The following is a 23,451-nucleotide window of genomic DNA, read 5'->3' on the forward strand; positions in this document are numbered from 1 at the left end:
GACATGATGAGTTCACAATAAAATGGGGATAATGTTTGAGTGACCAGAAATTCTGGGCAAATATTGATGGAAATATTTTCTGTGCCTTTCAATCACAGAAGAGAAATTTTTAAAGCTTGGCTGTGCTAACAGCATCTGTGTGCATGCCAACAGAATGATGCAAGAAAACTGTCACCTGTCACAGTGATCTTGTTTGTAAAGTAAATTGAAATGTAATGATAAAAATTGTTATATAAGAATGAGGTGAGGTTTTTTATTTACCTAAACAGTTATTTTGATTATATTTTTGCTTCTATTTCCTGTGCTTAGTTATATTTTCCAATTGTTAAGTGTGGAAAAATATGCTCCGTACTTATCATCTTTATGGAAATAAATAATTTTCAGATGCTAATATAATAGCAATAGTGAGGATATTATTGGTATTTTAAGATTGCAATATCTGATGTTCAACAATGGAGATTAAATAGAGCCTTAATTTAAATTGGGGGAGTGGGGTAATTGTGGGATCAGGTGGTGTAAGTCCCTCTGCCAGCAGCTGCTGCTGCCATGCTGTCTGGGAGAGGAGGATTGGATTTGCTGATGAGTGTGGAACTCTCCTGAGACAAAGTTCATCAGTGGTTTTGTCTTTCCTCTTCCAGCAGTGGTCTCAAGATCCCCTGAAGAGAAATTTAGACAAAGAAAAATCAAGGTAAGAAATGGATGCATTGCCTAAATGAGTTGATACCTCTTCTCTTCTTCTTGCTGCACCAGAGTTTCATTTATATTGTAAAGATGTAAAGCTTTCTGCTTTGCAAGGAAACAAAATTCAGCCCCTGGTCCATGCATTTCCTAGCATCTAATAGAGCCCTGCTCCTTTAAGTGGAATGTAAAGTCATTCCCATTTCAGACTGGGGTAAAAACAAAGCAAATCTAAATTTTGAATGCAAAAAAGCTCAAAAATCCATATTTTGGAGCTGATGGATGTAAAGTAAGTTTTACTGAAAGCCTCAATGGATTTGACTAGCTTGCACTGTCCTGCTTTGGAACTTCTAATTAAACGGAAAAAAAAAATTGATTGAATTATCTGTTTTAGTCCTTAATAGAGAATTTAATTGACATTGATACAGTCTCATTGAATATGAAGATTTTGATGTTTTTGTTTTGTTTTGTTTTTAAATCTAGGTGGAAAATTAAGCTCTGAAGATGCTAAACCATTTTGTGTGTTTCCTTTAAATCTACTGTGCTTAAGAGACTACAGGTAAGACACAAAAAGCCTTTGGAAGTTGTGAATGAGATCAACTCACTTCATACTTTTAAATTACAAGTCCTGTTAAAGGTATTCAAGTATTCCTGTTAAAAGTATTCAAGTACTTTTCAGTCTTCCCAGTATGATGATTATGTTGGTATGGATTGTCTCAAGAAAGGACCCCACAGGAACTGTAAAGAAATCCATGCAGTCTCCACTCATAAATGAAAGAGCATTGACAAAGATCCTCTGAAGGATAAAGCAGAGACATTGTGAGGAGTGGGAGGGATGAGTTTGTGATTAGAGAGGGATCTGAAGATCCATTGTAAATAAGAAGCTTTCATGAATTTAGAAATGGGACGTAGACAAGAAGTGAAAAAATCACTGAAAACACAAATACAGCAAAGATTGTATTTTTTAAAAAATGAGTGAAGTTCTTTTTTCTTACGTAGCAGGATGGGGAAGAGCTAAGGAGAGAACAGAAAGGTTACTTTGCTCACTTTTTCCATATTGGCACACATGGGGAGAAATCGAAGCACAAATAATGCAGCAGATGAGAGGATAATCAAAAGTGTTGAGAATGATGTTTGGTTTACATGAGATGAAAATTGAGAGTTGAGTTGTTAATGTCCATGTGGAAAAGTGACAGAAATGAAGAGAGTGTTGATTCTCTAATCCTGGAACTGCACTAGTAGTGAGGCTACTACAGGTTGTCATGAGTTGTCATTGGCAGCCTGGTGCAGTGTGACAGCATGAGCTGAATGCCACAGACACAGCTCCCAGAAGAGTAGGAGGAAGGAGGCTGTAGGAGAGGGCAGTTCAATAGAGATCATGCCTGATTTGTGAATGATTAAGACTTTTTTTTTACTGAAAACAGTACAGAAATGGTCTACCAAAAAAATCTTGCTTCTGTGAAAGTTGGTGTCTCTTTGTGAATAATTTCCAGAAAACTTTGGGTACATATTTGTACACTACTGGAGTAAGTTCTTTGTAAAAGTATGGTTTTTCCTTACCCTTGAGTCCCTGAGCTGTGTGCTAAAAATGGAAGGGCCTGATGGTGATTACAAGTTCCGTAAATGCCAAGACAGTTTTGCAGAATGAATTTAAATTGTGGCTTGAATTGAAGTATTTTGATATTTTGTCAGTTGTTCACATTGTTTATATTGGTCCCTAATCACTTGAGGTATGTTTAAGCTCTTTTAACTGGTACTTAGTGTATTAAAATAAGTAAATTAATCTCTTTGGTACACAGAGCTCAGCATACCTGGGGTCACAGTGCATGAAGTCACTTTTTGTAGTGATCCACAGATTGTCTTGACATGCAGCATATACCCACAGGGTCATCAGAATTGCCCTTTGATTACATGTACAATAATCTGGATCTCCCAAGGTATTCAAGTGGTTAATTAAATATCAAGTAATTGCTAAAACTACTAAGTGACATTTAATTAGTATGTTAATTGATATCAAATTTGCTCTCACTATCTTGTTTTATGTTAATAAAATCCCTAAACATTTCTTTGAAGTAGATTAGGAAACAATGTGCTTCGAATGTACTAATGCAAAACAGCCTAAAGCATTACTTCTGCTTGTGGAACATAACTTCTGGCTTAATTTTTTTTTATCCTAGTTGTTTAACTTTGTCTATCTTGAAAGTTCTTGCTAGTAGTATAATTTGTTTAGTAGTAGACACCTGTCTTGGAATTGGTTTTGACTTTTCTAAGCCTGTAGTCCCTCAGAAATCTACCTAAACTGTGGTAACTTAATAGGAAACAAGGGCTGCCTCTCTTCCCTCTGGTACCCAAACGCAGAGCTGGGAGGGCAGAGGAGTGCACAGTGCCTCCATTTGAGCAGTGTGAGGGAGGTATTCCTGCACTGCCCCCCAGGGTGGGGTGTGGAAATCTGTGCTTCAGCCAGAATACAAACTTGCCATCAAAATATTTAAGTGAGTGCTTATTCTGCAGCAGCAAAATGCTGCCTTGGTGCTGGCTGGCTCAGGAAGGATGCTCCCCTCTGCCTCTCTGTGAGCCTGCCAGGAGCAGCCATGCTTACACTTGCAGCTTGAGCCTTCCCGAATATTCACCCTTTGACTGCCAAGCCCAGAAACAATATAGAAACCCAATGCCTTTAGGCTGACTGAACTCCAGACCATTAAGAGCTGCTTGTCCTTCCTTCCAACCGCTGAAGTGTCCCCATCAAGAACAGGTGAGGAGACTAAAGCTGAATCTACTAAGGAAGAAGTTGGTTTTGTAACATTTAGTTTAAGAACATACTGCAACAAAATCCCTATGAATATTCATACAGATTTTTACATTAATTCCTCAGCTGTGCTCATGGCTTTTGTGTGGCAGCTTTCTGTGAAGTTTCTTCTGCATTTTATTGATACCAATCCACACAGAGAATTGGTTTTACATTCAGGATCACAAAAAGCAAAGTCTAATTTTTTCTCCATGAGCATTTATACCCAGTTACTTCAGAAGAGTCCAGCTGGGTTATAGAAACAATGTGTTTGGCCATGCACAACTACATAACTCTGGTTCCAACCCTTCCCAACTTCAAAATCTAGAATATCTATGCCAGCAATGCAAACACTGTGAAGTTGCTTGAGGAGGGACTGTCATAGAGCTTTGAATGAGGAATAAAGAAAATTGTGACCTGTTTATTCACGGGTGTGTCACAGAAAAAAAGAGGCCAATTGGTTAAATAAATTCATTACAAAGCACTCAGCTCTAGCTGCATGTCATGCAAATACTGCTCTAGAACTAAGAATGCAGCAGAATGATCATGATAGGCAAAATATTACTCTGATTTTGGCTAATTTTTGATTGATTTCTTTCAACTTCTGTGCTTTCTTATGTATTACATTGATTTAGTAAAATCACAAATAGTTCAATGCAATGTTTTTATATACATATTTTTTCACTTTCCTTTGGACATACTGGGTTAATCAACCTTTACTAATAAGCTTTTTAGCAACTATAATATTTTAAACCTTCTATAATATAAAGTGGATTTATTGCTGTTATTTGTAAGGGGTCTATTAGTTCAGCAAGTCCTCTGCCAAGTTCATGCTAGATGTGCAATTCAAATATACTGCAATTCATGATACACATGACCGTAAACACGAATAATACATATGAACAGTAGCTATTTGGAAGTTGTGTAGACTTCAAAACTAATTTACAAGTACAAAAAAAAAAAAAATCAGATTTGACACATCTGTATAAATCTTCAAAGTTGTCATAGGAGATAAAAGGTTTTCTACCACGTTGAGTCCCTTGGCCATTAGTCCTCTCAGATAATGTCAGCTCCAAAATTATTTTTACTCTCCATGTCCCCCAGTACAGATATGACTGTTTGTGGTCACTGTCAATGGCAAACAGCCTCTGATCCCCTATCATCTGCATTGTCTTTTCCTGATTTCCACCTCCTCTTACTCAGTGCCTTTCCCTGGAGCCTTTGTGGGTCCCCCCCCTTCCCCTTTGCCTATCTCCAAGGGTGGCTAAGGTCCTGCTCCAGCTCTTATGTTCCTGACAGATGTCTTTCTGCCTCCAGGTGCCCCGAGCACCAAGGGAGGTGGTATATCCCCATTATTCTTGCCTCTTCCTATGGAGCTGCTCCAAGTCCTTGCCAAATCATTAGGCTCACCTGTCCCTTGGCCAGAGGCACAGAGAGGGTCTTGCTTCTGTGCCAGGACCTGGGTCTGGTCCCCAGGCTACTCTGCTCATTGCCCTCCCCTCTTACTTCTCCACTTCTGGCATTTTATGGCTGCACATTTTTCACACTCTTATCATTTCCAGACCTTCCTGGATGCATTTTACCTCCAGAGCCCATCACCCTCCCTAGTGATTCAAACAAGCATTAGTGAGTACTATATTGAGATGTCTTATGTACATCTTTATGGATATCAAAAGAAATAAATATGTAGGTACCAAAACCTTCTGGTAATGAAAAGATGTTTTACATAAATCTGTGACAGAGAGATAGCAGTTCTTCAATCCACGGTTCGTTATTTTATCCTTTGCAGAATAACATAAGCTTGAGATCAATTTATTTGCTTTTGGATTATTTGTGTGTGAGTTGTTTATTTTTTTTCTCTAGATATGATTAATGTTTGATTATTAATTCTGTATCCCAACATCTTCTGTTAGGGGCTGGAGTATGAGAAAAGTTTTGGTTATGCTTACTGCTAGTTTTGAGTGTAATTTTGGGCATCTCTTCCGGCAAACTACATACCTTAAAACAGAATAGTGATTTGGGCTGTAACAACACCAGTGCTGGTGTTAACACTTTACAGCATCCCTGTTTTTTAATTTTCATTGTAAAATCAGAAAAACGATCTGTTCACACCAGTAGTTTGATTATATTCCTCATGGCTAGTATGATTTCAGTAGTTTCAGTTATATGTGTTCAGGCATGAAATGCATTGCAGATCATTCTTGTGCAGGGCTGTACTTTTCTTTTAAGTCATCTGTTCAGCAAGGGAAGTGTGAGGCCACCAGTTAAGAACTGGCAGTGCTGAGCAGAAGCTGAGGCTCACAACTGTATGGTGAAACTGTCCTTGCAGCCCTACCTGCAACACCAATCTTCCAGCCCTGCTCAGATGCCATGGCTGTGGCTGTGAACACCTGAAGGAAATCTGTACCATGATTTTAAGAGGAGGGAAAAAATCTTTAGGAATGAATGCCTGCAAAGATGTGAAAAAAAAATATTTGAATAAATTTAACAACCTGGTTTCTAAGACCTCAGTACTTGTTTCCCACTAGAAATACAGCAATAAAATGGGGAGGCTGAGTTGTTCTGTTATTCCCCTCAGCAGCAGCAGCACTGGTGCTGCTCTTAACTTGTAATGATCTATGAGCATCATAGATAAAAGTGCAGCATCAGTTGCATAGCTATTGATCAGCATTGTACAACTCCTACAGTAGCCATGCTCAGACTTACTGTTGTGTGTACTTTCACATTTTACATGCAACACTTCTTTTAGTCATTTAAGTATAGAAAAATACTGAGTTTAGAAAACACTAGTTTATAAAGATGAGATTTTTTTCAGCATTTTCTAAATTTTCAGGTAATTAATAATGTTCTTTACTTGCATAAAGTTTTCAGATATATTAATAGTTTAGGAGATGGGATGCTCAACATGTTCTATAAATATATACAGGGAGTGCATACGTCTGTGTATATGTTTGTGTAATTTTCTCATCGTTAGCTTTTTTTAATGCACTCAGTTTTTATCATGTATGCATCTGCCAACTGCAAAAATTTACATTTCACATCTACCCACATAAATAAGAACAGTGACCTCTCCATGTTTATAAATACATACACACCAAAACAGGATTAAAAAGTTAACATTTAGAGGTGGTAGAGTGGGAGTGTTCAGCTGGTACTGTGTGACATCCAGGAGACCTGTCACCAGGCTCCAAGGTGGTTGTTTGGGATCCTGTGCATGCACATGAACTCTACAGAGCTTTCCCTCCCTGTACCAGGGGAGACCACAAACCCTTCTGCTGGCCATGCATGGTGGCCGTGGGGCAAGGAGCTGGACAGGACAGTTTTCTGTCAGCCACAATGGCTGTTGGTGTAAAGTTGCACAGGGAAAGGGTTTCTTTCCTTCTGCACAGCCTGGCTGATTAAGGATGTGTGACTAAAGGCTGAGTGCAGTGTAAAGACCGTGGAGCTTATGGCAGTGAAGGGTCCTGGTGGGTGTGAGCAAACACTGCTGTGCTGCATCTCCTCCTGGGTGAGGAGTTGTGTGTTTGCTCTGAGCTGCCTCCCAGCTGGGGAGCCCTGCTCTGCACTTTTTCATTGAGCACTTGCATGTCTTTTCCACAAAATTATTTGCTCCTTAGTCTTTCAGAATTTTCTGAAATGTTGAAGTGAAATCCAAAATGTCATTCCATGGCAGAGCCCTGTGTGGAATATTTCAGGTTGCCTGGAGATTAGCAGATTTGGGAAAAGATTAAAACAATGTCATGAAGAATGTGTCATGTAGTCTTAAAAAAAATTATACTGCCAGCCCTGCTAACGAAATCCCCAGTAGGTAAAAGCACTGCTTTAAATTGCTGTAAAATACAGTCCTGAGAGATGGTCAGTTTGATCAGAAAGATTGCTGCCCTAGGGAACTATTCTAAAAGGTTTTGTATACATTTTAGTAGGTTTTAGTATAGAACTGAAGGATCATTGCAATGCTTCTGTAATCTAGTTTTCAAAGGGGTTCTGAAATCCCTTTCTTCAATAAAACAAATCTAACAGATTCTCACAGTTTTCAGGATATGATCGAATATCTATTCCGTCATGGTGAATCTTTCACAAAAAGAGAATGAATTTATTGTTGAATTTTTTTTTTTTTATTGCATAGAACCTATTTTGTAAGACTAAAAGCAGATTTCTAAATTTACAGAAGAGGGTTTTTCCAAAGCATTCATTCAAGTGTCCAGTTCCTAATTTGTATATTCCTCAGTCTCTGTTGCTAATTCATACCTTAAACTCTACAGAATGAACTTTAAAAACATAGGTATGGTATCTAAATACATGGCAGAGGTAAATAAAGTGTGGATCTGAACCTATAGATCTGAGCTAAGCTTGGAGAGCAAAAGAGTTGTTTTCATTTCTGTAAGTGGGGTTATGGATTCCTTTCTAGTGTAGACCTCTCAAATAGATAATATTTGAAGAAAATTACCATCAAAATCTTCATGATACCAAACGTAAAGGAAAATTTAACAGAATCACATCTCAGAGTATGTTAGAAGCATTCCCCTCAAGCATTTCAATTACAAAAAGAGCAGATACCTGGTATTTGGTGTAAAAAAAAAATGTCTAAAATTTAGTATGCTTTCTTATAACTTCTGAAAGTGTCTGCAAAGAAACCTGCTTTCTCCTGCTGATCTGTATGTGTTTAAAGATAGCACTGTCTGGTCTCTGGGGCTGCTAATCCAGCTTGTTTTGTGGGCATTAGATACCCATTAAAGAAAAAAAAATAATACACAACTTTGAGCTGAGCTCTCCTGAGGTCCTATCTAAACTACTGAGGACACCTGAGCTCTTTTGTACTGCTCTTCCACGTCTGAAAACATTTCTGCTCTAATTCATTCTCTTTACTTCTGCTGTGTTGAGTATTATTGTAGTCTAGTGAGTTTCTGAAAGTGGGAAATGCCAAAGAAACAGGTGTCAGACTTCAAAAGAAGCATTTGTCAAGACTTAATGTTCTGAAGCTAAAGGTGACAGCTCAACCCAAATAAGCCTTCCTCAACAGGATTTAGGTTTCCTTAATAAAAAAGTAATAATAGAAAGTAAAGTGCAAATCCGACAGCCTAGAGACTCGAAGTCTTAGAAAAATGTGCATCATTTGACATGATAACTTGATTTAAAGACTACTTGTAGTATAGTGCTCAAGTCCAAGGTTGTTTATATTCCCCTGATAAGTTAATTTACTACCTGTAAAGGCACAACTTTGCAGCATGAAGCTGTGTGTGGACATATTCATGGGGCTGCTTGGCCTTTGATTATCTTGTGGTAAGGGTAGTGTCTAGAATAAGAACACTACAGAAAGGGCAAGAAAGCAGTAGAAAAACAATTGTAATATAAGTAAAAGAACAGATATCTCCTTTGTGTCCACCCCTGCCCATTTCCCCAAAATAATTAATGTAATACTGTTAATAGGATACTTCCTGAGAAGAAAAAGAGGGCTATAGGAGCCATGGATGTATACATCCTACATACTGCTTTTCTTGTTATGCTTATTCTATGTGCATAAACATCTTCTGAGTTGAAAACTTATCTGATTGCTTCTCAGTTTACAAACACCAAGACTATCAAGTTAGTTTGAAGAAACATAAGTATCAGTATACACTATTCCACACAGCTGTTAGTGAATAAAAACCACTGCTTTCATTTTTTATTTGAAGTCTGATAGCATAGGAAGTGCTGCCTAGTTTGCTTCTCTTCACAGTCCAGTTATGGAAAACAGAAATATTCAATGAGAGTAGATATTAGTGATATGAGATGATCTGTTCTATCATTCTGTCATTTTCCATGTTCATTGATCAAAATGGACAGTGAACTCCTTTGCTAAAAAGCAGTATTTTGTCCTTGTCTCTTCTTGACAAGATGCATGAGAACTGTTACCTGAGGTTTTGGAATGGTGTTTTTTGGGTGTACTTCTTCATAAATTATACTGACATCTCTTTCAAACCCATTGTTCTCACATCTTTTGTCACATTCCTGAGTTTGTTTCAAGTTTAATTTTGTAGGATATACTTGCTTGTATTTCCATACAGTACCAGTGTGGAATTTCAGTTAACAAAGTGTTCAGCAGGACATTTTTACATCTCAGAAGAGCATTTCTGTCCAGTCTTCCACAGAAGGGGCTTGGAGCCAAGGCTTAACTTAACCAAGCTGTCCTGCAGGACTGGTCAGGCCACATGGAGATGGTAGCAAAGGCAGTATTAGGAGGTTTGGGGGCTAAAGAGATACCACTCTTCTTCTTCTCTCCTTGAAATGGAAATTATCGTAGTTCCACCTTCAAACAAGCTGTCTACAGAGACAGAAAGGGATTTGGATGTTTGCTTTTCCCTAATAATGGTTAATGTCCTATTTTATATTAGGTAGACCTATCTTTTCTATCAGCTCCAGCAAACATTGCTTTGTCTGTTCAGGCATCCTTTAATTAAAAGGCACCATGTGTGATGGAAACAGTCAAATGAAACATGCTCACAGTGTGCATTTTCCCAGTGTGTTTGGATTTATCCATCAAACAAATGTCTCTTATGATTCCTTATCACCAGTAATCAGATGTGTGCTTGATTCATCCTGCAGTCTGTGTGGTTATCAGCACGACAGTTTTTCTAAGGAAAACTACAATCTGACCCTTGCAGTATTGCTAAGCAATGTCTGATCTGGTCATTGATGACCTTGCCAAGTCTAAAAGCAAATCTGTACATATAGGTAGATGAGAAGACTCACAAATATTAACAAGATTCAATGTGGGCTTTTAGGATGCATATGATTAGTATTTCAGCAGATGCAAAGAAAGAAGAGTGGGTCTGAATGTGTTTGTGTAACAAAATGCTACATTAAGGAGCCTTTAAAAATCAGGCTTTGAAGTAATGGGAATAAGGAGCTGCAGATTATTATCATAATAATGAAGAAAGGAAAAGCAAAAATAGCTGTGTGCAAAAAGAATTCATGTGGTGTGCTTGAACGTTTGCTTTTCCAGAACATCACAGTTCCATCTTCTGTCTTTTCAGCATTTGTCTATGATGGATGCTATGACTCAAAGTCCTCCATAAATTCTGTTGGCAAAGCAGCAGTCACAATAAAAATAGCTGTATTTTACTTATTTTCATCCATGAATGGCTTCTTTCCAGATCTTTTCTCATGTTTGCATTTTGCACATATTTCTACCAGGATGAGCAAGATACATTTTTCTGCATATGCTGTGTTGATTCATACACTCACTGTGGGTCTTCTGTGGACACTGTATTAAACACAACTTCAGAAATATGTGCTCATACCAGAACAGCTTCCCATTTCCCTTTACCTTGTTGCTAACACAGTTTAAAATGGCAGAACAAGATAGATTTCTCAGGCAGTGAAAACCAGGATCACCTGTGCTACATGCAAGCTTGAAAGGCTGAGACGAAGGAATTGGAGCTGCCTTACTATATTCATGTCCTACTGCACATTTAGCTTTAAAAATTAGTAGCTTCCATTTCTGGGATCAAAACAAGTTTAAGATTTACTATTCAAAATCTGTGTAGCAGTGAATATAGATATTGTGAGCCAGAAGGCAGAGTAGAAGCTGGGCTTTTTTATGAAGGAATTGCATTTTATCTGCTGTTAAATTTCAAAATCTGTACCTGGTCTAATTTTGCTGCTCAGAGTAACAATTGCAATTTTATTTTATTTTTTTTAAGACCAGTATTTGTCATTGAATAAGCTAAAAACACAGAATATTCAACTATCAAGTTGTTAGTTATTTCTTGCTCACCTTTGTGTTCTTGAAAACCAACCTGAGACTGTAAAACTTTTTTCTCTGTCAGAGGAACTCTGTATTACCCAACCTGTAAAGTAGGCTGTGGCAAACATCTACAGGAAGGAGAAACATAAAAGCTTGGAACAGAAGCTACAGAACTTGAAAGAACTTTAGGGTTCTGTACATTGTGTAGAGCCCAAAGGGAGATCTACCCCAGAGCAGTCTGAGCCTCCTTGCTGCAGTGTTCAGTGTACAGCCAGGCAGGGCATGATTGCCTTCATCTCTCCCTGCAGACTGACCATGATTTCCATTGTCAAGGCCCCATCCACACTAAGAAGGTTGGGTCTGCTCTGCATTTCCTTGTTGAAATTTATACCAAATTGTTGCCATAGAAATGAGGGAGCCTCTGGTCTCTAAAATCCAGTCCATACACAGCTGAGTCATTCTCATTTTGCAATGCTTTCCAAATACATTGGCAACAACTGATATCTGATTAGTGGTGCAATATTTTGTTTGTTGACAGTTTCTGGAATCTGGAATAAATTGTCTACTTTAAGCCCATCTTGTGATTTTACAATTCTTTTTTTCAGGGGTTACATGACAACATCCTACATGCTTTGTTAGGCTTTGTAGGCCTTATTTTTTTGCTGTTGAAATTATTAATTAGTGCAGTTGGTTTTCTGAAATCACTGGAAGCAGCTCGAGATTTATATCCATTATTACCTTGGTATGTGAATATATCTGTTTATCTTCTGACTTGGATATTTCCTAGGCCTGTGAGTGTGATTGAAATCTGGCTTTCAGGGTTATGCTCTGTGTAGAGAGAGTGCTTGTAATGTTATCAGGAAACTCCAAAGGGAAAATTGGCAGTTGGGTACAAATGATGATTTTTAGTGGTTTATAACAATGTCAGATTTTAATGTCTTCTCATAGTGAAAAATTCAAGAATCTCATTTCAGTACAGTTCATCCTGACAAATTTCCAATTCCTTTGCAAAGCAAGGGCCAAGGGAAAACTGCATTTCTGCTGAAACAAGTAGTTCAGTCAGCTCAGAGTTACTATTTTCAACCCATGCTTTCCAAAAACACGGGAGAGATTTGCAAAAGATGATACAAACTCCAGTAATTAAAATTTAACCATTACAAGGAATTCAAAACAAGCTAGGCTAGTAACCCTGTAGCCCTTATCACAGCAGTCTGTCAGATCCATTTGTAATACGTGATAAGATCAATACAGTTAAAGATAAGGAAAGCAGAAGTTATACTCCTAGAATTCAGTGAAATAGTGCCATGCATCATTGCTGCAAAATAAATGTACAATAGTATCTGATATTCTACCTTTTTCAATACAAGTCAGTGTCAGAAGCTGTGTTTTCTGGGCTTTCAAAGATGGAAATTGGATCTAAATTATGGATGTTTTCTAGTGACCTATATGTTAAATGATCAAGAATTATAAAAGTCTCATGCAATAGTCTGCTCTGCATATATATTTAAAGAGCACAGTATGAATATTAAAAAATTATTGTTTCTCCCATTTCAAAGACTAAAAGATGTATGCTCTGCTATGTATATATAAAGCATTTCTTCCAAGGTCAAAGGGAGATGCCAGAGCCAAAATAAAAATCAGTCCTGGAAGTGGTTTGCCACATGACGTTTTCTGTGTTTTGAAAGGTCTGTGTGGGATAAAGGTAGGAAACAGATCCCAGAAGTATTCTACTCAATTTCTGAGGAAACACTCCACGATGCTAGAACTGGGATTTTGCTACACTGAAATGCCAATTGTTTTGTTTTCTCTTATAAATCTAAAGGTGGCTCAGCTCTACCTGAATCATTGATGGGTTATGTCCCTTCCCAAAGAAAAAAAGTGTTTTCTAGAGTGTCTGAAAATTGGTATGAGGAATTGTTAGAAGTGGTAGCTTGGGTCTGCTTTCTTCTTTTCTGTACTGAGTTTGACTAAAGAGTGAACAGTACCTATAAGGTGCAAAAAATCAAGCTAAACACCTGCTGTATAATCAGCATCTCAAAGTACTTTTCACCTTTTGAGAAACGTTTGATGAACGTTTCTGCTGTATGCAAAAAGTAACCTGAGAAAAAAGTTGAGAATCTCTGGTCCTTTCTGGGGCATTTTCCTGTCAAAATAAGAACCTTTAAAAAGCAGAAAAGGAGGAACAGACGTATAATAAGGCAGTGTGCTTGGAAATATCCATCAAAGTGTTAAATTTTTAAAATTATTTTAAGTATTTTAAAATTTTATTTATATTTATTGTTTCTAATATTTGTACTTATTTTCTTGTACAAGATCTCTTTAAGAAAGATGATTTTTCATGCTTGTGTTCTTTTTCTTTAAGTGATCTTGTACCACAATATTATCATCTATAGCTAAATATGAAATGATGCATGCTGTTCCCAGGAAAAAAAAATTAAAAGAAAATTCTCAGTCATTGCACAAAAACTGCAATTACATATGCATGTGATCCCACTGTAGGCACAATATGGGCTGTAATTGTGTACCTTGGGTACTGATGACAGGACAGAGCACCAGGTACTCAGACTGTTGGTACATACTGTTTTTTCCAATATGTGGCAGTAAAATTAAGATGATTTACTTCTGTGTTCACAAACTTCAATTTCAGACTATGAGGATATTATCATTATTGCATTCATGCTGACTCTTCTTCAATATTGGCCATGTCACTCATTTCAGTGGTGTGGGTTGTGATTTAAGCTGGTAAAGGTAAAATCAGCTTTTGTGTGATTGCAGCTGAACGCCATTTGCTTTCTATGAAAGACAGTCATTTTTTCTGTTCTGTTTCCTACTTCATTCCCCATCATGGTTCACCACTGGTTTTGCCTTTCTGTTTGCCACAGACTGGTTTTTACCCTGCAAGTACTTGGGGGCATTTAATATACGTGTGACAGCGTATACAAGCCTGCTATGATAATAAGAATAACTGAAAAGAAGACAATTGGGATGATGTTTTCTGTTCACATCTGATTAAACAGAACTGCATTTGAACAAGGGCCATCCAGCCCAGTGCCTCACCACCTACTTGTGCAGTATCTAGTACAGATCCTTAGGGGGTGGAAAAATCAGAACAGAGCAAATATAGCCTCAGAGAGGGAGCAGTTGGAGTCTGCAGACAATGTTGAGCATTGCTTCAGAGGAGTGAAGCTTGGGTTTGGGACTGAAACCTAAAGGTAACAACTGAAATTATTTTAGTGTTTTTCTTTCAGCAGAAACTTCCCAGAGGCCCCAAACACTTCTTATTCCTTCCCCTGTGCCAGAAGCACCAATTCATTCCCACACAGGATTCAAATTCTGCAGCTGTTCCCTCAATAACTTCCACAATGCAGTTAGTTACTGCGAATACAAAAATCTATAGCACACTGTAAAGTGAAAATATAATGCAATATATTTAATGGCTGGATACCTCTATGAAAACTTAAAGGAAGCCATACAGGAACAGTTCAGGATTTGTATGGCATATTTAAATTTTGTTGACAGCAAAATGTCAGCACAACTTGCTTTATGACTTCTGCTTCCTCTTCACAGAAGGAGCAACCTGAGCTGAGGCAGGAAGGGACAGAAAGGCATGATATAAACCCAATTTGCACCTGGAAAACTCAGTTATTGTGCTCTGCTCACAATGGGAGAATGCTGCTGCAGCCCCACTCTGTCTTCTTGGTTCCTGCAGCAGGAACATGGGCTGAAGATTGCCCTCAAAATGGGAATGGAAAATGCAGCAAAGGTGCAGCAATGGTTTTTGCCTATAGTGGCTTGGCTTCAAAATTTCCTTCAGCTGCTGCCAAGTTGCTAGTTCACTGGGAACTCTAATAAAACAGTACCAACCTTATATATGATGAATAATGAAAGGTTTGTTTACCTATGAAATTCTAAATAGCAAATATTAACTTGATACTGATAAACCTTCAAATGTATTACTTTCCATTTCAATTAGTCAAATTGAGATTCTTCTTTCTAAATGAACTCTTTGGATTATGCCTTTCATTTACCCTAATGTAGCACAGTGCAAAACTTCATTTTAGGGAGAATGCTAAAAAAATACAGCACTACATCTGCATTTCTGAGTTACACTCCTAATTGCAGCAACAGTTTAGGAAAGTTGAGGAACTTAAAATTTACACAGTTCATTATATTACACATTTAATTAATCCCACCTGAAATACCTGGTACTCTTTTTGAGAGGTGAATTAAAAAAGCAAAACCAGTTTAATTTTTTTAGAAAAGACATTGACTTCTGTAAATTTAATTACCAGGCATCTCCTGTTGTCACATTTGGTTTTAAAGAAACTTAGTGTTTTGCCATACAGCCACAAATTAATCACAAAATACTCTGTTGTTTTTGAAGAGCAGCTTGTCTTCATTTATTAGTTGAAGATGGGTTCTATTTAGTGGAAAGTTTTGAATCCAGAACCTTGATGTATTTGACAGATTTATGCTTATTGTCTGACTTATTTTTGTTCTTTAATGAGTCTGTACATGGTTAGGTTTTGTTCTTCAACTTCCCGTAAGGGAAAAAACTGAAGCAATTATAACTTAATAACATTCTCTATACTAAGAATGTGTGGTGACAGATAATGAGGTCCAATATAACTATCTGATTACAAGTTGCTCTTCAGATGTAGGACAAATAACTACAAGATGGCAATGTCAAAGCAAGGAACACTTACACAATGAAATATTAATGAAAATACATTGCACTTACGTCTCAATGACATCTAAATGGGAATCAGTTATCAGATCTGGAGTGTTTGCAACAAATCTCCACTCTGTTAAAAAAAAAAAAAAAAAGTCCAATGAACTTTAAAAATGTCAGCCAGCAGGGTTTTCAAATACATAATTTACTATTTTGTTGGCTTTCTATAAATGGATAATAATAAACTCCTAGCTAAAAGCAAGCTCATAAACGCTGAATCAAAAATGTGAAGAGCACCATGAAATGATAAATGTGGAGCTGTATGGTAATTTTATTCTAAGTAGGAATCATTGCTGTAGTGTTAAAATTATGAATGGAAATTTTGACATTCTGCTTGGACAAAGCCAGGTTTACATAAGGAAGAATCTGTGCCACAATTAGCTGCTGTGTTGTTACAGCAATGCTGGAATGGCAGCTGACATTTGATGGATTTAGTGAGCAATATATTTTCATCGTATGCCTTCTGATGCTTCCTTCTTTGATATACTCTCATACATACTTACTTAAATGTATGGAAAATAGACTTGTTATCAGAGGGAATAATGAAGTAATTTCTCAGAGTATTAATAAATGATTTACCTATTTTTTATGCTTAAAGGCATATTATTGTTGAATGTTATTAACAGAACTTTTAATGTTGAAATACTCTATAGCAGCCAGAATTGGATTCTATTTTAAGCTGGCACTGCAGTTTGAATGGCAGTAAAAGCTGCTCATTTTTTTGGTTTGATCTTAACAGCTTATAGGCTGCACTTGAAAGGCTCTGTGCTGCTGATCAGTGCTCTTCATGCCACCTGGCACTATGGTCTCCTCTTTGTGGCACACAATCTTTCTACCTGGGTATATTATATGGAATCAGTAGGTGTGACTTGAGCTGGGCAGACTAGTGAATGGAACAAAAGTTGATCAGTGCATCAGGTCATGAAGATGTAAGTTTTTCATTTGGGTAAATGAATCCCAGACTATAAAATACCATTACATGGTTCCCTGCCATAGTGCATTTAGATTGCACACCTGAGCTACAACATAACTAATTACTTTGCCCAGATTGAAGGGCCTGAGAGCACCATGCAGGCTCTGGTCTTTCCGTTGGAAGGAATCCTGGATTTATAATGGGTGATTTAGAGCCCAATCTCTTCTGGACACAGTTTCAGTACCTCGCTTAATCATCAGGAGTCTGACCTACCCTGTGGGACACCTCTCTATAGAGTGGGTTCAGTTTCACACTATAGGAATAGGAGTTACATCTTCAATGTTTATATGGCATTAGAACAAGAGAAGGAAAACAGGGTAGTTTGACACAGGAGCATTAAGATCGATTGCATTTATATAGGATAAATCCAGAAGCTGTGAAACTACTTGATAATTAGATCCTTTTTTTTTTTTGCAGGTTTATATTAAAAAAATTAAGTTTTAAAGTTTTGACTATTCATTCTTTATTTTTCTTAAAAAAAAGGCTTGTCTTAATTAAACAATAATTTCATTGGATTTTTTTCTCTGGTCACATCAAACTCTTTGTCATAAGAAGGAGCTACCACATTTTGGAATAATAATATAATGTGTTCACACTTCAGAATCTCATGGTAGACCTTATAGGAGAAAAATAATAGTTCAGTTAATTTTTTTTCATAGTTTAGGACAGTATTATTAGAAAAAAGAATAAAACCCCACCAACTCACTTATCCTATCTCTTTTTTTTTTTTTTTTTTTTTTTTATTCAAGTATCTACCAGTATGCTTGAGATGTCTGCATAATTCCATATGCACAGAAACCATAGTTGTTCTACAGATGTATTCTCTCTTCTACTACATTATAGTCAAAAACCTCTGTTCAAGACTAAGCCATAGTATTACAAGACATTGAAAAATATAATGAAATAAAAAAGGAATAAATGAACAGTCAAAAAGAGATTTTGGGACCCCAGTTGGTCTCCTAAGCTAATTCTGACTGTCTGTATTTGAACAGTAGCACAGCTGTTGCCAGCAGGCTGGGGGAGGTTGGTCCTTCCCCTCTTCTCAGCATCAGTGGGGCCACACCTGCAGTACTGGTGCAGTACTGGTTCTGGCCTCACCATCACTTAGAGGAGAGAGATTCTGGTGTATCTCTCATGGTAGAAGAGGCTGAGAGAGCTGGGACTGAAGAGCCTAGAGGAGAAAAGGCTCAGGAGAGATCTTGTCAATGCATATAAATGGCTGAGGAGAGAGTGTGAAGAGGATGGATCCAGGTTCCTTCCAGTGGCACCCGGTGACAGGGCAAGAGGAAACACTGAAGGTGACAAAGCACTGGCACAGGTTGTGTAGAGAGGTTGTAGAATGTTCATCCTTGGAGCTAATCAAAAGCTTTCTGGACATGGCCCTGGGCAAGTGGCTTTAGGTGGCCCTGGGTTGGACAAGATGACCTCCAGAGGTCTCTTCCTTTCCATCATTCTGTGACATCCACTGTCCATTTGCAGCACAGGATCACATGGGCCATAGTGATCAATGTAAGAGCCATGCTGGATAAAGGAGATGAAGTCCCTGGGATAGCCTCCAGGATGATCTGTATTCTTGGAGGGGAGCTCCCTTCCCTGGCCACAGCACCTGCTGTGTTCTGAAGCCCTCACAGCAAGGATGTGAAGCTATAGGGGACATCAGGGTGTTACAGAATAAATTTCTTCACTGCTTGTTTTGCATTGTGAAATGATACACTGCCAAACACATCTTTCTAATGTGGTATATAAGTAAGCTTCCTGAAGGCACCTAGATCTTTTCTCTTGTTATTTATTTATTTCTAAGTGGAAAACAAATCAAATATATTTCTGTAGGCATCACTAAGCAATTGATCCTGTTCCCCACCAAGATCCCCACAGTTTACCCACAGCTTTATTGATTCTTCTGAGCTGTCTCATACACAGTATACAGTCAGTCAATAGGGTGATGATGGCAATCAATAAAAACTATAATAAAATAATAAACTTGTCTGAGAACAGCAGTGGTACACTTACTCCTTTGAATTTCACCTTTGAACTACATTAACATTCCATGCCCTTTCTGTATTAAAGTTTACTCCAGTGGGTTTGGGACTGGTGTTGTATTTTTTGCTTGGAAGAAGGAAGGCATACAATAATTTTGTGTAAAACATGTTAGGAAAATAATGTGGCAAAACTTGCTACTCCTGGGATTTGCACACTGCAGTTTCCTTTGGTGGGCTCTAACCAATGGCTCTGAAATCTGAACATTTAAATCCCATTAATGAATCATAAGTGTCTAAGATGTTTTGAATAACAATATACACAGCAACACATCTTTAATTAGGTTGTATTTGATTTTTGCTCTTGTATAATGTAAATCAGCTCAATTAGTCTTTGCTGAATGACTCTCTAAAAATAATTCTTGTGGGTAGATGCATGACTAAATTTGAAACAAATCTGCATCTGTTTTTTAGGCACTATGAAGCCCTATAAAGCTCAGTTTCCATTTGATAAGGCAGTAACTTGTAGCTGTAGTGGTATTTAAGCATTTTCCTACCAGCAATAGTATCACAGTATACCTTAGGTACTTTAATGCAATTTATAAGTTTGAAAATCTTGTGCAGCCTCCCAGCCTGGAAGGGAAGGACTGCTTTGTGTTGCAGAGATGCACAGAGTATGACAGTGACTGCTTAGAATGTGCTTCAGCAGAGGTGATGATCAAGGAGAAGGCAGAGCTGTTGTTTTATAGAGCAGCACATTATGCAATGGATTTTATAATGTTTGAAATGCTTTCTTCTGTTACTGTATTGTATCTTTCATTTTTCTTCCCCTGGCTTTCTGCTATCAGCAACATAATTGTCCCATGAGTTTTGTGAATTGAGTACCTTAGTATAATGTACAAATTACTGCCCTTGAGCTGCAGATTGAATTTTACAGCAAATGTAAACAACTGAATTGGCAACATTGCTTTGAAAAAGATTTGCTGGGATCCTGCATGCTAGCATCCTTTGTATCCATGGAAAACTTACATTAAAGAACACTTTAGGGACAATCACACAGCTGTGCTATAGGCAGGAAAAAACTTTAAAAAATAACAAGGCTGTATCTAAACTTCTGTCTAAAGTTTTCAGCTGCATCTCAGCATTGTTCTGGGGGAAGACTCAAGTTTAGACCAAATTTCAGAACACACTTAACTTTTTTTAGCTTGAAACAGTCTCATTGGCTACAAGAAAAGGAGAAGGGGCTGCAGCCTCCCCACAGGGGATGAGGAAGCCCAGGTCTGAGTTTGTGCCCAGAAGGTCTCTACCTCTTTAAATGTGGCTCAGGTGGGGTGGAAGCAGCTGGTCCCATTTTTGCTCAGAGCCATGTGGCCTGCAATGGTCTGTGAAGGAGCAGGAGTGGTGTGTAAAGGTCAGTACAGCTATTATGCTTCCATGGTTTAAATACCTTTTGCTCACATATGTATGACTCTTTACTAAATTCCCCTGTAGCCTTAGATGGCAGTAATTATTGACAATGCTGTGGTACAGCTGTAGTTTTACTGCATCATTAGAGGAGCTTCTTCCACTCTGGTGCATCCAGAGATGTCTCCAGTTGCATCCCAGAGTACCTGTGCTACACTAGAAGGTACATGGTGAGATTTTTTTTTAATTTTTCTTGGAGTGGAGTTTTTTGTATTTCTTGAACGTTCTCCTGATAGCTACAGGCAGGCTAACACTGTTTAGGGCTTTTTTGTGAATGTGGGTGGAGAGCATACTGTGTTAATGTAACTCATCATTCATGCAGAATTCTTTTCTGCAGTTGTCTGTAAGGCCTCAGACCTTGCAGTGTGGGTGTATCTGTACACGTGTGTCAAAATGCACGTGCAGATAGCAGGAATCACTTCTCTTATCACTGAAATGCAGCTAGCTCTTCAGGTGGTGACTTGTAGGCAATGGACAGAAATACTAGTTCAGTGGAAAGTGAAATAAAAAGAGAGCATGACAAGTTGATGTGCAAAAGGTTTTAGTTGGGATATATAGTAATGACCTATGCTGGCTTTGCCTGAAATCCATGAGCTTCATCTACTTGTACTGGCAGAAACAGCAGGGCAGATTTAACCCAAGTCACAACTTTTACACTTCCATGTTTCATATTCAGTATATCTTTCTAAGTGTGTTATTCATCCTACCAGAAGTGATATAAACAAATCCCGCACTGCAGGCTGCTGTTTACTCTCCAAGTGGCATTTTAAGAGCAAGCCTTCCTTCTCTGACATACCACAATGACAAATTGCAGCTAATACCCTTATATCCAATAGGAAAGGCACTCAGCAGTGGTAAGGATTTATATAGTAGAGAGCCATGTGGCATATGTAACTGGCTGGCATTTTTATTCCCCTGCCTCAAATTGAGACAGCTATGTTAGCACACAGCCTATCTTCCTTGTCCTTGACTACATAAAGATTTAATTTTTTTTTTAAGTTTCCCTGCTTTCCTTTGTAAACCCAGAAAAGCCTCAAAAGATGGGTGTATAACAAAATTGTAAGGCATCTTTATACAGTCTCAAAGAAGATACTTGGGTAAGGAAGAAAAATAACAGTTGAAAATATGAACAGGAATAAATATGATAAATGGTATTTTATAATACCTGGACATGTTTTTTTAAAAAGTTATCAGAGATCTATATGCTTAATATAAGACATTCCACTCATTTGACAATGTTTGTGTTCTTAGGAGACAATAATTCCACGTGATCAGTTGGGCTGTTTGCAGAAAAAAAACCCACTACTTGTGAGAAGTAAAGAGCACCAAAATCTGACATGCCAAAAGCAAGTTTTGCTGCCTTTTTCCTTTTACTTTCCCCAGCATTGCTGGCTTCAAACTTTGAAGAAATAGCAGACTTTTAATGCCATACCTATGCCCTAAACAACTTTGTTCTCAGCAGCATGTGCCTACTGTCCCTCAGAAATACACAGATCAATGTCAGTGGGCATCCTCTGTGTTTAAACAAAGTCAGCCTATCGAAGTATTAATCAGCCATAAACTCTGAGAACAGGATTTTTTTTTTTTTAATTACGCATACTTTTGAGGATTTCTTTCCAAGTTTTGATAACTGCTGTTATATTTGTTAGTCAGAAGTTGTTTTGCATGTTTCTTTGTCAACTTGTGAGCTATTAGTCACCTCCCTGTGTCCTGAGTGATTATAAGGTATTGGTTTTGGTTTTACTCACTTAGAAAAATAAAAGGAAATAAAGTAAGTAAAATAAGTAGGAGATTCTTGGTTTTTGGTTTTTTGTTTGGTTGGTTTTTTGTTTCTTGTTTTGCTTTGTTTTTTTTAAAATAAGTGGGTAATTTGACATTCTCATTCCTTATTGATAGATTTTCCTTTTCTCCTTCTAATACCTAAATACAATATTTACAGTTGGCACTGACTCAAGAGATTATTCAGACCCTCACTGACTAAGTTAAAGGTGGAATGCTTTCCTTGCTTCTCTGTGGTATCATGAATGACATCCATATACTTGTGCTTGTAGCTATAATTTGTTTTAAAAAACAAAATTAAATTTAAAAATAAATTTTAAAAGGCTGGAAAATACCTGTCTTCTGTCAAATTCACTTTAAAGTTTGTTGTTGGCTAAGTCCAAGTTAGGTGTCATCGAAGATGATGTAACCAAAGTGTAACTGTGGGACTTCTAAAGAGTCCCCCTTTTTCCACTGCTGATGCCAGTGTCTGAAGCCAGGTTTGTTGGGTGGGACATGGACATTTCACCTTTCAGAATTCTGGTGTGCAACACTGAATTAAAATGTTTTCTTTGCACTAAGCTGGAAGTGACATTTGAAAAGGGAATACCTGAAGTTTTAAATTCCTATGTGTTCTGATAGTGGCTGAGATTACTTAGTCTTTACCTGCTTGACCCAAAACAACAAAAAAAGCCCAACCCCATTGCAGATGGAAAGGAATAAATACAATTTAAAGCACATTTTAATGAGAAGATTTACTTTCGTTGAAGATATTGGAAAAGGTAATTAAAGTCTGTTTCAGCTTATGATTTCTTACCCAGATACAGGCTGTTTCAGCAATAAGCCTTTTTCATGTTTGACAAGCTATTTTAGGAGATAAGAATGATTATGAGTTATTCTGTTGATAAAAATTACAATTAAGTGTTTAAATTCTATTCCCACACTGTATTGCCCTAGAACAGGTACCTGCTTTCACTTGAAATGTTTTTTTTTTTTTACTCTTTCCTCCCTCCTTACTTTTCTGAAGGAAGAAAAGCCTTTGAAATCTGTGAGGTTTTCTTTTAATTTCTTTTTGTTGTTGTTTTTGTGTTGTTTTGTTTGTTTTATTTTTCCCCCAAAGACTCAGTGCCTTTAATGAAAACATGAAGTGGTTTTTTTTCAGTGCTTTACAGATAACCTTTTTTATTTGAGCTCCAGTCTTTGATGCATGGCAAATGGTACATTGGATTATAAGAAAACTTTGGATAGTCAAAATGTTCCCTTAAATTTGGTATAAATATTTCAAATTTGAAAGTAAGTAAATGAATACATAACACAGAAAATAGAACTTCCTTACAAGAGGAAGTAACTCCTTTCTTT

The 23,451-nt window shown here is 37.5% G+C and overlaps 1 long non-coding RNA gene across 1 annotated transcript in view; it reads right to left on the reverse strand.

Annotated features, from left to right (window-relative positions):
- Positions 1 to 521: 521 nt before the first annotated feature.
- Positions 522 to 23,451, reverse strand: part of LOC139802313 (uncharacterized) — a 28,724-nt gene continuing 5,794 nt past the window's right edge. The window contains exons 3-4 of the long non-coding RNA XR_011728560.1: positions 15,931 to 15,994; positions 522 to 656 (exon numbers count right to left, since the gene is read on the reverse strand). This is a non-coding gene — a long non-coding RNA (uncharacterized lncRNA). The remainder of the gene's footprint in view (positions 657 to 15,930; positions 15,995 to 23,451) is intronic.

This window comes from Heliangelus exortis, chromosome 14 (genome assembly GCF_036169615.1).
Source record: "Heliangelus exortis chromosome 14, bHelExo1.hap1, whole genome shotgun sequence".
Lineage (NCBI taxonomy): Eukaryota > Metazoa > Chordata > Aves > Apodiformes > Trochilidae > Heliangelus > Heliangelus exortis.